The 12,063-nt window shown below is 33.4% G+C and overlaps 1 protein-coding gene across 4 annotated transcripts in view; it reads right to left on the reverse strand.

The window, feature by feature from the left end:
- The window catches only part of LOC123876796, a 354,107-nt gene that overhangs the window by 277,126 nt on the left and 64,918 nt on the right, over positions 1-12,063 (reverse strand). The gene's annotated exons all lie outside the window — the stretch shown is intronic.

The raw sequence follows: 12,063 nt of genomic DNA on the forward strand, positions 1-12,063 counted from the left end.
AAGTTTAGGTAACTAACTACTTGTTACTTAAATCGTTTTCAGTACCTACTTAGTAGGTATGCTAAATTAAAAGACGAATACAAATTAATTGTTATCAAGGTAAAACCTGATAATAATAAAAATAATTAATATGATCGTCAAGGAACGGACTTGTTATTAAACGGAAAACTTAAATATTATACATATCACACTAATATTATAAAGGAGAAAGTTTGTATGTGTGTGTGTGTATGTTTGTTACTCCTTCACGCAAAAACTACGGGACGGATTGGGCTGAAATTAAGAATGGAGATAGATTATACCCTGGATTAGCACATAGGCTACTTTTTATCCCGGAAAATCAAAGAGTTCCCACGGGAATTTTAAAAACCTACATCTACGCGAACGAAGTCGCGGGTATCAGCTAGTCTATGATAAAAATTCAAATCTAGGTAGTGTTGTGCAAGTAGGTATACTTGAGTGAATTATACACAGTAATGTGTGCTCATATCAACGTTTACTTATCTGTGTAAACAGCACGTGTGTGATTATGCAATGCTGTGTAGGCAGAGTTTTAACTAACGCAATACAGAGCTGTCATATTACTAGAGTGACAAATACAACCGTGGTAACGGGCAGAGATGATACGTTTTCTTCCTCATAAGCATGGCTAAGGTTTGGGATACTCTTCCGCGATCTGTGTTTCCTATCAATTACAATCCGGGTATCTTTAAAACAAGTGTGAATAGCCACCTTCTAGGTAAACGCGTCCCATCTTAGACCACATCATCACCTTCCATCAGCCGGGCGATTCAGAACACTCGATTCGGTAAGTTATCGTTCGATAAGACGTATTTTTCAATGAAGAGTACGTCTTATCGAACGGTAACTTACCGAATCGAGTGTTCTGAATCGCCCGGCAGGTGTGATTGTGGTCAAGCGCTTGCCTATAGTGAATAAAAAAAAAAGATAGCAATACGTGCGTAAACTCGCGACAATAGCTACGTAGACTATCGCTACGTGTATAATATTATGTCATACACGAGTGCATTAATAATATATTTTTTAAAGAATACTAACCAATGAAACTCGATGTAATTTTATAAACACGTTATAGAAACTAATATAAAGATAAGATAAAGATAAAAAATATTTATTTCCACGAATATCGAGGAATCGATTTATATAAATTGCTCGAATAAGCCAGTGTCTTATATGTATGTCTGTGGTTTCTCCCGTAAAAATAATTATTTTTAAAGTTAATGGGTTTAAAGATTTGTATGTAAATTCTTAAGAACGTAAGTTTTAAAACTGAATATTTTAACGAAAATCTGGAAATACACAGACATAATATCAGTTCCTAGAATGTATCTACAAATTCTCTATTTCATTGAGTTTGATGGTTAGTATTAGAAAGGTTATGGTATAATATGGTACGGTATGGTATAGTAGGTTATGGTGTAGAAGTGAGAACCAAACTACTTTTGGTTTGGAACGCACTACGAATGAAACCTTCTCAAAAAGTTACACTAGATCCTCTGCTCTATGGTGTAAATCAATGTCGCAATAGTACAAGCTACTTGTCGTACCTGCTCGCATGATGTCGTGTATATAAAGTATAAGCCAATTAGGGATAATGTACGCGCTAACCTGGAAAAGGTATAACGATATTGCCTTTTACAGGTTGACACGTCTGATCATAGACTGCATTATTACTCCAATCAGGTTGGACCGTAATCAAGCGCAAATATTTCTTTTACGATCCCATTTATGTTCAGTACTTACTTATCTATCTACACATAGTTTAATCAATACTAGATGATGCCCGCGGCTTCGTCCGCGTTCCCACGGGATTTTTACTAACTCGAAAGTATTTTTAAATCTCGTGAGAACTGTTAAATTTTCTGGTATAAAAAGTAGCCCACAATCCATGCAAAAAAAACCATGTCGATTTATTGCTCCGTTGCAATGTGATTAAAAGAAAACCCGATAAACAAACACAGATTCGCATTAATGATAATAGTATGGATTATTAGCTTACATGATTAGGTACTTTGTAACATTTAAAGATGACCGACGTAGCCTTACCTGAAAAAAAAAGTATAAGTATTAAAATTCGGCATTACAACTTAAATATAAATATTCGTTCATTGTATTATTGAATAGCTGTCCAAGATTCGATAATATCACTCATACACATCACAACATATTGTATCATTTAAACATATAATTTTTTTAAAGACTTCGCTGAGTCATAGTAGAGTCGTAATTTTTCGGTTTCCTATTGGATTAAAATGAAAACTAATACTACTTTCGTTTCAATAAATAGATTTTAAAAACTGGCTTTTCATACGTGGTAAAGCCAGATTCTTATAATATACCTATTTATAATGGGACTCTCACGAAAATTTAAATACGAAACATTAAAAAACATTGACATAGTGATCCGGAAGTGGTATTAGAATTAAACCAGAGCACATACTTCATAGATGAATGTAAAACTAGAAACGACTTCCTAAAACAAGTAGGTAACCACTACATGATATCAATTTACTCAAAACGAATATGATTACCGTTTGACAGGTGACGTCACATTATGACATGCACCGGCGGGACCTCAGGCCCGTCAATCATGTGTCTGGCATGACGTGAATATGAAACTCAGAAACATGGTTATCATACTGCGTACAATCGAAAACAAGTTACTGTTGAACATAGTCTACACTTCTCACGTTATTTTTGGATTAAGCTTCAGCTACTAGGTATATTATTTTTGTAAATTAATTATTAGCAAAGAACAAGTTTGATAAGAAACTGGTCGTATCATCTACATCTCTATCATAAGTCAATGATCTACATTCTACACATTAATATGTGGATTTCGACTTTTCACTATTTAGTGTTGCTTAATGAATCTTCAGCTTTTCACTCCAGAGTTTCAGTCATTTCCCAATAAACATATTTTCAAAAATAACCAAATTATTAAGACAGCCATGAGAAAAATAATATTTTTCATCAAAACAGAGAAAATGGACTTTTATTCTAAAATGTTTATAAGCTTACGCCGACCACATTTTGGAAGCGTTTTCGTACGAATTTGAATCGTACGAACACGTACGATCACGCACGAGTCAAACATACCCAAATTCTTGTTAGTAAGAAAAAGTTGATACTATCTACTAGTAAAATGTCACTAGAATCTACTAAAAGAATTCTAATATTCTATTTTTGTATAAAATCAGAACAAAAAACACATAATTTGTCAATTTCAGTCAAAGTATTCGTTTAATCGTATTCGACTGAGGTGGTTAGATGGTAATCGTTTTTTGTAAAAGCAGGTCTGTCAAATCTGTCGAACATAACAAGCCTATAATACTCTTTCACTATCCTACTTAAATTGCAAAGCACTTGAAGGTAATACTATCAGTGACTTGGAATCGCAGGCCGGGGCTCGTAAAACCATTATTTTTCACTTAGCCACCACTGATCTAGTCTAGATAAACCAACAAGCTTGCTATCATGTGTATCATTTATAACGGAGACATAATAACGTTTACTTAACTTAATCACGCCTCTACGGTTCTCTCCATACTGGTAATCAATTTGAATTAAGCGAGAACATTGAAGATTCCGGACAAGCACACCAATTGAACTAGACAAGACAATGAAAATATGAAGTAACAACGTTACAAAACAGAGAATGATGTAAATTCCAACGCTCTCTAGCGATTAAACCAAAACAAACAACAATTAATTTACCTGAATACATACTTAACTTTATAAAGGTATACCTATATAATCTAATGCATTTACGTAAACCCAGATTGAAGTCCACGTCGCCACCAGAGAAGAATATTTTTAACAATGCACATCAGCTTGTAAAAGCCAAAATAATTAAGGATATTACAGTATAGCTGGATTCAGGCGAATGACGCGAGACCGTGGTGTGTGGAAGACCCTACAAGAGATCTACATAATATGTCCAGTAGTAGACGTGTATCGGTTAAGAAAGTATCCAAAAATAAGCAATCATCAGCAATTAGACAAAGATCAAGGAGAAAGATAACATTAAATAACAAAATTTAAAGTTCTAAAATAATAATAAAATAGTGACTTAATAAAACTAATGCGTAGGAGCAATTCTTATGAGACCGGAACCGACTACAAAAAGAATACTGATTTCATTCGAATAGTTTCCCTCGCTTCCCATACACATTCCCATGCTTTCCTCCCGCACTCGAACCTGTTCAGTGTAGTTGATCAATAATAATGATCGCTATATCGAGATCCACTATTATCATTGAACTTAGCAAACTATATCCGTTTTTATTTGATTGCAAACATGTTTTTGCAGTCTGCTTCTAATCTGTTTAAAGTGAATGCAGAGTTATTCGCAAATCCAATTAAGTAGGTATATGTACGAATACATGTAGAAATATTGCGATTTGCTATATATCTTCACTTCTCCTTCTTTGAAATTGATTGGATTTACAAGTCTTTGCATAGGAAATTCTATGAATAACTGTTTTTTTGTACATTTTTTGGTAGGTAGTGCTTATTAAATAAAGCATGATGGATAGTTCTCATACAAATCGTTCTTTATTCATTGAAATATTTACAAATATAAATGTTTCTATAGGATCAAATATTACTTCACTCGTTAATTCTACATTCTTTAACGGCCTAATTTAACTGTAATATACCGATAAGTTACTTAGCAACGTTATTATTTGACAAAACCCGTAGAGTACTTTTGACAAATAATAACTTTGGTAACTTATTGATTACAAATTGATTGGTTATTAATTTCGGCCTCTATTAAATAACAACAATATTATAAAGCTAGATTAAAATTTCTCATAGAGATAAGGAATCTTGAATTCGAGAGTCAAGACGACATTGTAAGCAAATCTTTCTCTGATGACTCAGAGAATGTGACGACCGATTAAGTAGGTATGCGCAAAATACGGGATCTCTTTAAAATTATGTGAAAAATAATACAATTAATTCAAAATAGCGGTACAACATACCAAATGCATCTGTGTGCTAACGAAGTCATTCCGTCTAATGTACTTCTATACAAAACATTCTCCAATTAGAGACGTTAGAGGTTTCACACATTTGGAGATAAGCTGCCAAATGGTAGTGAAGCTGTTTAAGTTACTTGCATTATTTGTGTATAAGTAGTGACTTCAGAAGAAGGTAGTATCAGTTGAACAGTTTGTTGACTAACTTTTCATAAACTGCATTTCAACGCAATTCTGTTTTCAATTCTTTATTTTGTTTCAACATTATGTTTTGATTTATGGATTCTACGATCAAATTGATTAGTCAAAAACTAATACGGACAGTTATTTTCAATATTAACTGTGCATATTAGTTTATAAATTAATAATTTATAATTAGTATTAATATCTCTAACTTTAATGCGATGAAATATCTCTTGCTTTAACGGTGAAGGAAAGCATCGTGAGGAAACCTGCAGCATGCCCAAGAGTGCTCCATAATGTTCCCAAAGGTATGTAAAATCTACCAATTCGTAATTGGCCATCGTAACCAGCTATGGCCTAAACCCTAGAGAAAAGACGTTCTCAGTAGTGGCGGTATGGTTAATGATGATTAACTTTAATATATTCATGTATTTACTAATTTATTTACGGAATTGGTTTCAAGACCTCACAGAAAATATTTTCTACAATTTATTCATGGAATTGGTTCAAGATCTCACAGAAAATATTTTCTAAACGAATGACGCCTACTTTTACCTACAAATATATTTGTAAACTAGTCAATTAGATATCTCGCACTTTCGGAGAGATTAACCGGTAAAAACTAATTAGCATACGGAACTTTAAGTGTCACGTGTAGTGACACATTTTTCTTTGCTTTTACCGTGATATTGACATTGAATACTTGTTTGTTGTTGGAAAAGCGATTGTTGTGTTTAAAACGTTTACTAAGCACATGTTTATTAAAGAATAATCAGTTTTTTCTACCTTTAACAGTCAATATTATTAAAACAATTTACTAACCTAACAACCCATAGAGTAACCTCAATGTCGGTAATTTTAGATTATTTTAAATTTATCAATATCTTTTCCATTTACGGGCAAATATACTTCAATTGAGTTAGATCGAAATGCATCGAATTCGATTCCACCCTCTTTCACTTAAACCCTGAGTCATCTATTAACGTTATTTCCCGGTAATCTTTTATAGTAGTGCATATAATTATATACGATTCAAAGCACTCGATGGTATTTTATGATATTGATATAGCATATCGATAAAAGTTTGTTCTTGTACAGTGGTGAAAGAGGTGGGCAAAATTTTAAATACCAAAGTTTAAAAAGTTATTAGGTTCTCGTATAGGGAATCGTTCAAAAATACAGATGGGTAGATATTCAAACAATTGGCTTGACATTTTAACAAAACGTACTTAACGATTACGAAGTAACTTGTGAAGACTTTCTTGAACATAGAGGATATGCACAGAGCGTAACTAAAGTAGAATATAAAGTAAACTATTACTAAAGCACTATTCATAACTTAAGTCCAAGTTCCTCTATCCTACCTATCACTACTAGAAATTCTCTGATACAAAGTTACAAAGTATTACCTTCTAATGACACAAAATTAATTGGTTATGAAATAGTAAACATCCAATAAAATTACTTTAACTATCTAATAATAATTATTATTTATCTTTATTTATTTTATTCATCTTTAGGTACAAGATAAGAAGAGAATAAACATAAGACTCGTATCTACCTCTAAATTAATTTAAATAGGTACTTCGGGGATATCATACCTATTGTAAAAATGTAATTAACATGGTAACTATGATAAAAAATGAAAGTGCAGTGGGTACTATTGAATCCATTTCCAATACTGAATAGGATTTTAATGTAATAGATAGCAATTATTCCTACGATGTTATTATGTATTGCATAAGTAAATTTTTGACGCTGGTAAGAGTGAAGGTGAATAAAAAGTACAATCTACATTTAACGGATACCTAAAAAACGTCAAAATGTCGGCCGTTCTTCAATGCTGTTATATTATATAGGAAGTAAAATATAAAGCAAGTCTTTACAGCACGACAATAAAGCATTATTTTGTCTTGCAGTGCTAATTAAGTAACGTCATGTTAACTAAGGACAATAAGTATTGCATGTAGACTGTAGAATCTTGGAGAGAAGACATAATTGAAATTCCTATAGAGACAAGATTAAGATTTCATTAATAATTTAGAGAAATATGATCCAAATAATAATACTCCTATTGTGAACATAGCTAAAGCTACAGATGATGAAAAGGTAAAATTGATACCTTTTAAAACAATGCAACCCAGTGCTATGCAATCTTAAATAAATCTCGCATCGGGCTCTATATTTACAAGTGATTACTAGGAAGCAACGAGTAATTACTTTAAGGAAATTACGTCGCCTAACAAGTAACAATGCTCACCCGCGCAGCCATAAGTCACGAATGAAAGTGGTCGACCTGCCTATATTGACCCGGCCAATCATTATCTTGGAATGATCGGTGATTCTGTAATTGCACAGACTGCAGGTTAAAGTATTGACTATTAAAATAACTACTGTGTAAGAGGCACTGTTAGATTTAATGGCAGAGGTCAGGATGCGTACGAGAACTCGGTAGAAGATAGAGAGGATGGACATTACCAATAATTTACTTAACAAACTACACAAATGCTTAGATTACATTATAGAAATAGTCATATGAGCAAATCATGGCATGGTTAGTTATTTCCTTTTTGGATAAAATTGAGCTTGCTATTGGCACAGAATACTATTACTATACATATAAAGAAGCGACACTCACGTCTTCCACCAATTCCTACCGTCAACCACAAGTCACAACACATAAATCATGTGCGGATAGGCCGGCGTCGCTGTAGTAGTAATAGGTAATTAAATCGGTACGGTTATATGCAGCGTCGGCGGTGTATTGGTAAGTGGTATCTTAGTGTTCACGAGTCAAGAATATTTACATACTAAGAAATCTAGCCCTGATAAACCTTTACATACATACACACATAAAACAAGATAAAATGAAACACCCACTAACTCATGCCTTACATCCGCCAAAAGATAATTCATTGTCATTTATTTAATTCAAGTGACAAAAAATATAATACAGTTTATTAAGAATGACATAACGCTCATGTAGAATTCATTTTCTCAGCAGTATAACCGTTAAAACGGTATTTTTGACTGTCACTGGGTCACCGAAGCTTTTGATACCACGTCTCTTCAAATGCAGTCAGGAAGTCATGATTTTTATGTAAGTTTTATGAAAATCATAAAACCGGATACATCAATATGAAGATCATTCATACTGATGAATCAGTTTATAGTTATTGCAATCGACACTGACGCACATCCGCTGCACTATTTATATGGTAGTGAGTACTTACTACTTATAGTAATTCTTAATACTATATTTATAAACATGGAAGGTGGCGTCGTAGATCCGACAGTGTATTCGTAGGTACATATACGTTATATCAAGTAACACCGTTGTAATAGAATGGGTGAACGAACTGTGGTGGTATCAGATTCGGCCTTTTTTCGCAATCTGGTTCCGGGATGGACGACCAGAAAAGGGAGGACGTTTTAACAAGGTTACGCTATTATTTTAGTCCATAGGACTTACTAACATTAATAGTAAAACCGGGCTCTTCTAACGAACATATTAATACTAGGTCGACTAAATTCAATACAAAAGACGGTTTTTGCGTGGCTTTAGTCTTTTTCAAGAATTCAAAATCGTTTCTTAGTGGGGATGTTGTGAAGAAAACCAAATTGTAAAATTATTACGTCTGATACGATTATGTACGTTGATATGTAAGTAAGAGTCATTTAATTTCGTTTCGTCTAGATAAATTTAATTTAGGTACATCCAGTAGTTATTTAAAGTAAGTCATCCGTTTGCTCTCAATTAGATTTTCACACCACGTCTTGATTATATCTAGGAATTCTAGCTTATTAGGAAAAAGTAATTGCGGAAGGCACTAATAAAATAATGTTTTATTATTTTTAACTACTAACCTTATTTCATTGCGTTACGCTTTCGCCGTAACAATTAGATAGTTACGAAGATAATCTATAACAGTTTTTCCCCATGAGCTATTTCCAAAACTACTCACAACGTCTATTTGTAATTTTCCTTTCCAATATCTAATAAATTAAATACTAAAAATAATTCACATACAGAAGCATTACCTGATGTTAAATTTTGATCAAGTGTTTTTATTGTCAGAACTCATGAACTCTTTATAGTCTCATACGTAAGACATTTTATATAATAGTCTCATCTGCACATGAAGTAAAAATGCAAAATATAGCTTTTCGTGAACAAGACATTTCCTTTGGTAGGTTTGATCCTTAGCACCCAGGAAAAGTTTCAATAAGTGGAACCATCAATATTTTTGATGTCGAACGCGAGAGAGCCCTCAGGCTGATCTTGATATTCAACATAATATAAGCTACTAGGCCAAGTTTTGGATCTTGTTCACGAAACGCCATATTTTGCATTTTTGCTTCATGTGCAAATGATACTATTACTTTTATAGGCAGAGATACAAAAAACTACGATAAAACCGCAATTGTATCATCAAAAACATAAGTAGCAAGCATACTGGATATATCAAACTCAGTCGTTACTCGAGACAACGTAGAAAATGTTGAAGAAGTAAAAACTTGCCCAGTAAGGAAACACATAATCCCTGTGTTCCCAATAGACACGGTCGATCGTCAGGGCGTCACACTGCGAGCTCACACACACCGGAAAAGGGCCCAGACTATTGAACTTTCGGCATGCAACGGCTGGCGTTGCTTTGAGTCGCTGATTTTAATGACCCGTTTGTGACTCACGAAAATGCATTGTAAAGGTAAATAGTTAATGGATTCGATTTTTTTTATTCACTATGAGAACACGCTTGACCACAATCACACATGATGGAAAGTGATAATGCGGCTTAACAGGGCTCTCTCCGTCACTCGTTTCCACTCGTTTCATACAATCGTAGTTCCAATTTCATTTGAATATTAAGCAACCAAAGTTCATGAAATTTTGCAGACATATTCTAGAAACTAATATCTGTGTCTGTGGTGTTTTAGATTTTTCTAAAAATATGTAGTTTTAAAATTACAGGGGGCTCAAAGATTTGTATGAAAATTTTTAAGACCGCGTAACTATGAAACCGAATATTTTAACAGAAATCTGGAAAACCACAGACATAGATATTTGTTTGTAGAATATGTCTGCAAAATTTCATGGACTTTGGTTGCTTAATATTCAAATGAAACTGGAACTACGATTGTATGAAACGAGTGGAAACGAGTGACGGAGAGAGCCCTCTTAAGATGGGACGAGACAATGGCTATTTACTCTTCCATTAACGATTGTAAAGGTTGATAGTTAATCGATTTCATATTCAGTAATAAAGTAAAATATTTTTTACTTTTTAACGTTTGTGGTTATTGAAGTCAGCTTTTTTTTTTGTTTTTTTATTTAACAATTTTTAGTGGCGCCACTGTACTAAAATATGCTATGCCTGTTTACTAATTATACTGATAATAATATATCTGATTACGTAACATGGTAACCGATCTAACATTAGATAAATGTTCAACACGTAAAGTTATGAGTTGTGACCGTGAACTTCAATGTAGTTCAGATACTAAAATTTTAATTAAATACACTAACTACCGCGACCAAACTCCCTAAAATTACGTCTGTAGTAAACCAAATTCAAAGAACACGAAATTAGAAGCAAAAGTGGAAGCCACAAAAAATTAAATATTAACGTAAAACTAATTTTTCAAGGTTATAATGTAAGCGAAATGATTTTATTCATTAAAGATGTAGGTAACTACTAACAAGTTTGTTATTTCAATGTTTTTGAAAACGTTCAACACGCAACACAAAATGACCAAGATGCCTGAAAGAAGTTAATGATTATGATATATCAAGATAATTTTATGATAAGAATTTAGAAAATAGCTTTTTTAATCAATTTATCAACATAAAGTAAGAAAAGAGTTGAAGTCTTTTCTTACTCTAAACTGTAAAAATATTGGATCATTGATGTGGGATATTATTTAATATATTTGGCCAGTATAACCAGAGTACATTCAAGGCAAGAATATAGGCATCTTCCAGGTAAGCTCGGTTCGATATAGACTTCATCAAGCTCAAGCTCAATCTTGAAATCAAACAAATAAGTAACTTTAAACTAGCCTTCCTTTTTATTATTCATGGATTAGGGAGGGAAGTCAAGGGAATTTACTCGTATATTAGAATTTTATCACCGACAGTCGACAGTGGCAAGCTGTTGCGGCAAATATAAAAATCACACTAATATTATAAAGGCGAAAGTTTGTATGTGTGTGTGTGTATGTTTGTTACTCCTTCACGCAAAAACCACTGGACGGATTTGGCTGAAATTCGGAATGGAGACAGATAATATCCTGGATTAGCACATAGGCTACTTTTTATCCCGGAAACCCACGGGATTTTGAAAAGCCTAAATTCACGCGGACGAAGTCGCGGGCGTCAGCTAGTAACAAGATAAAGTTGAAAACTAAAACCCGACTGCGATCGTCTTAATAAACGCTGAAATATTAGAGTAAAATTGTTTTTCTGTCGCTTGTTATATTTTAATGTTCTCGTACATTTATATTTGTGAGTTCAGGATTTTCTCCTCTTTCATTTGACACCCCACTCGATACAATAGCAAAAACAATTTTTTGGAGACCTTTTTTTTGATGTAACATCCGTTAGGTAAAGATTTTTCGAATAAAACATAGCCTATGACACCCGGACCTTTACAACGAATCAATTGACACCTCATTCATCAAAATCGGCTCAGTAGTTTAGGCACTAAGGTGGAACACACAGAATTTGGATACAAACATACATACACACATTCATACAAACACACATACATTCATACATAGACTGCTAAAATCATAACCCTTCCTTTTGGCTTTGCCGCAGTCGGGTAAAAACAAACGACGATATTCAGGGAAGTGGAAGTTTGCTTTGTTACAC

This window comes from Maniola jurtina, chromosome 22 (genome assembly GCF_905333055.1).
Source record: "Maniola jurtina chromosome 22, ilManJurt1.1, whole genome shotgun sequence".
Taxonomy (NCBI): Eukaryota; Metazoa; Arthropoda; class Insecta; order Lepidoptera; family Nymphalidae; genus Maniola; species Maniola jurtina.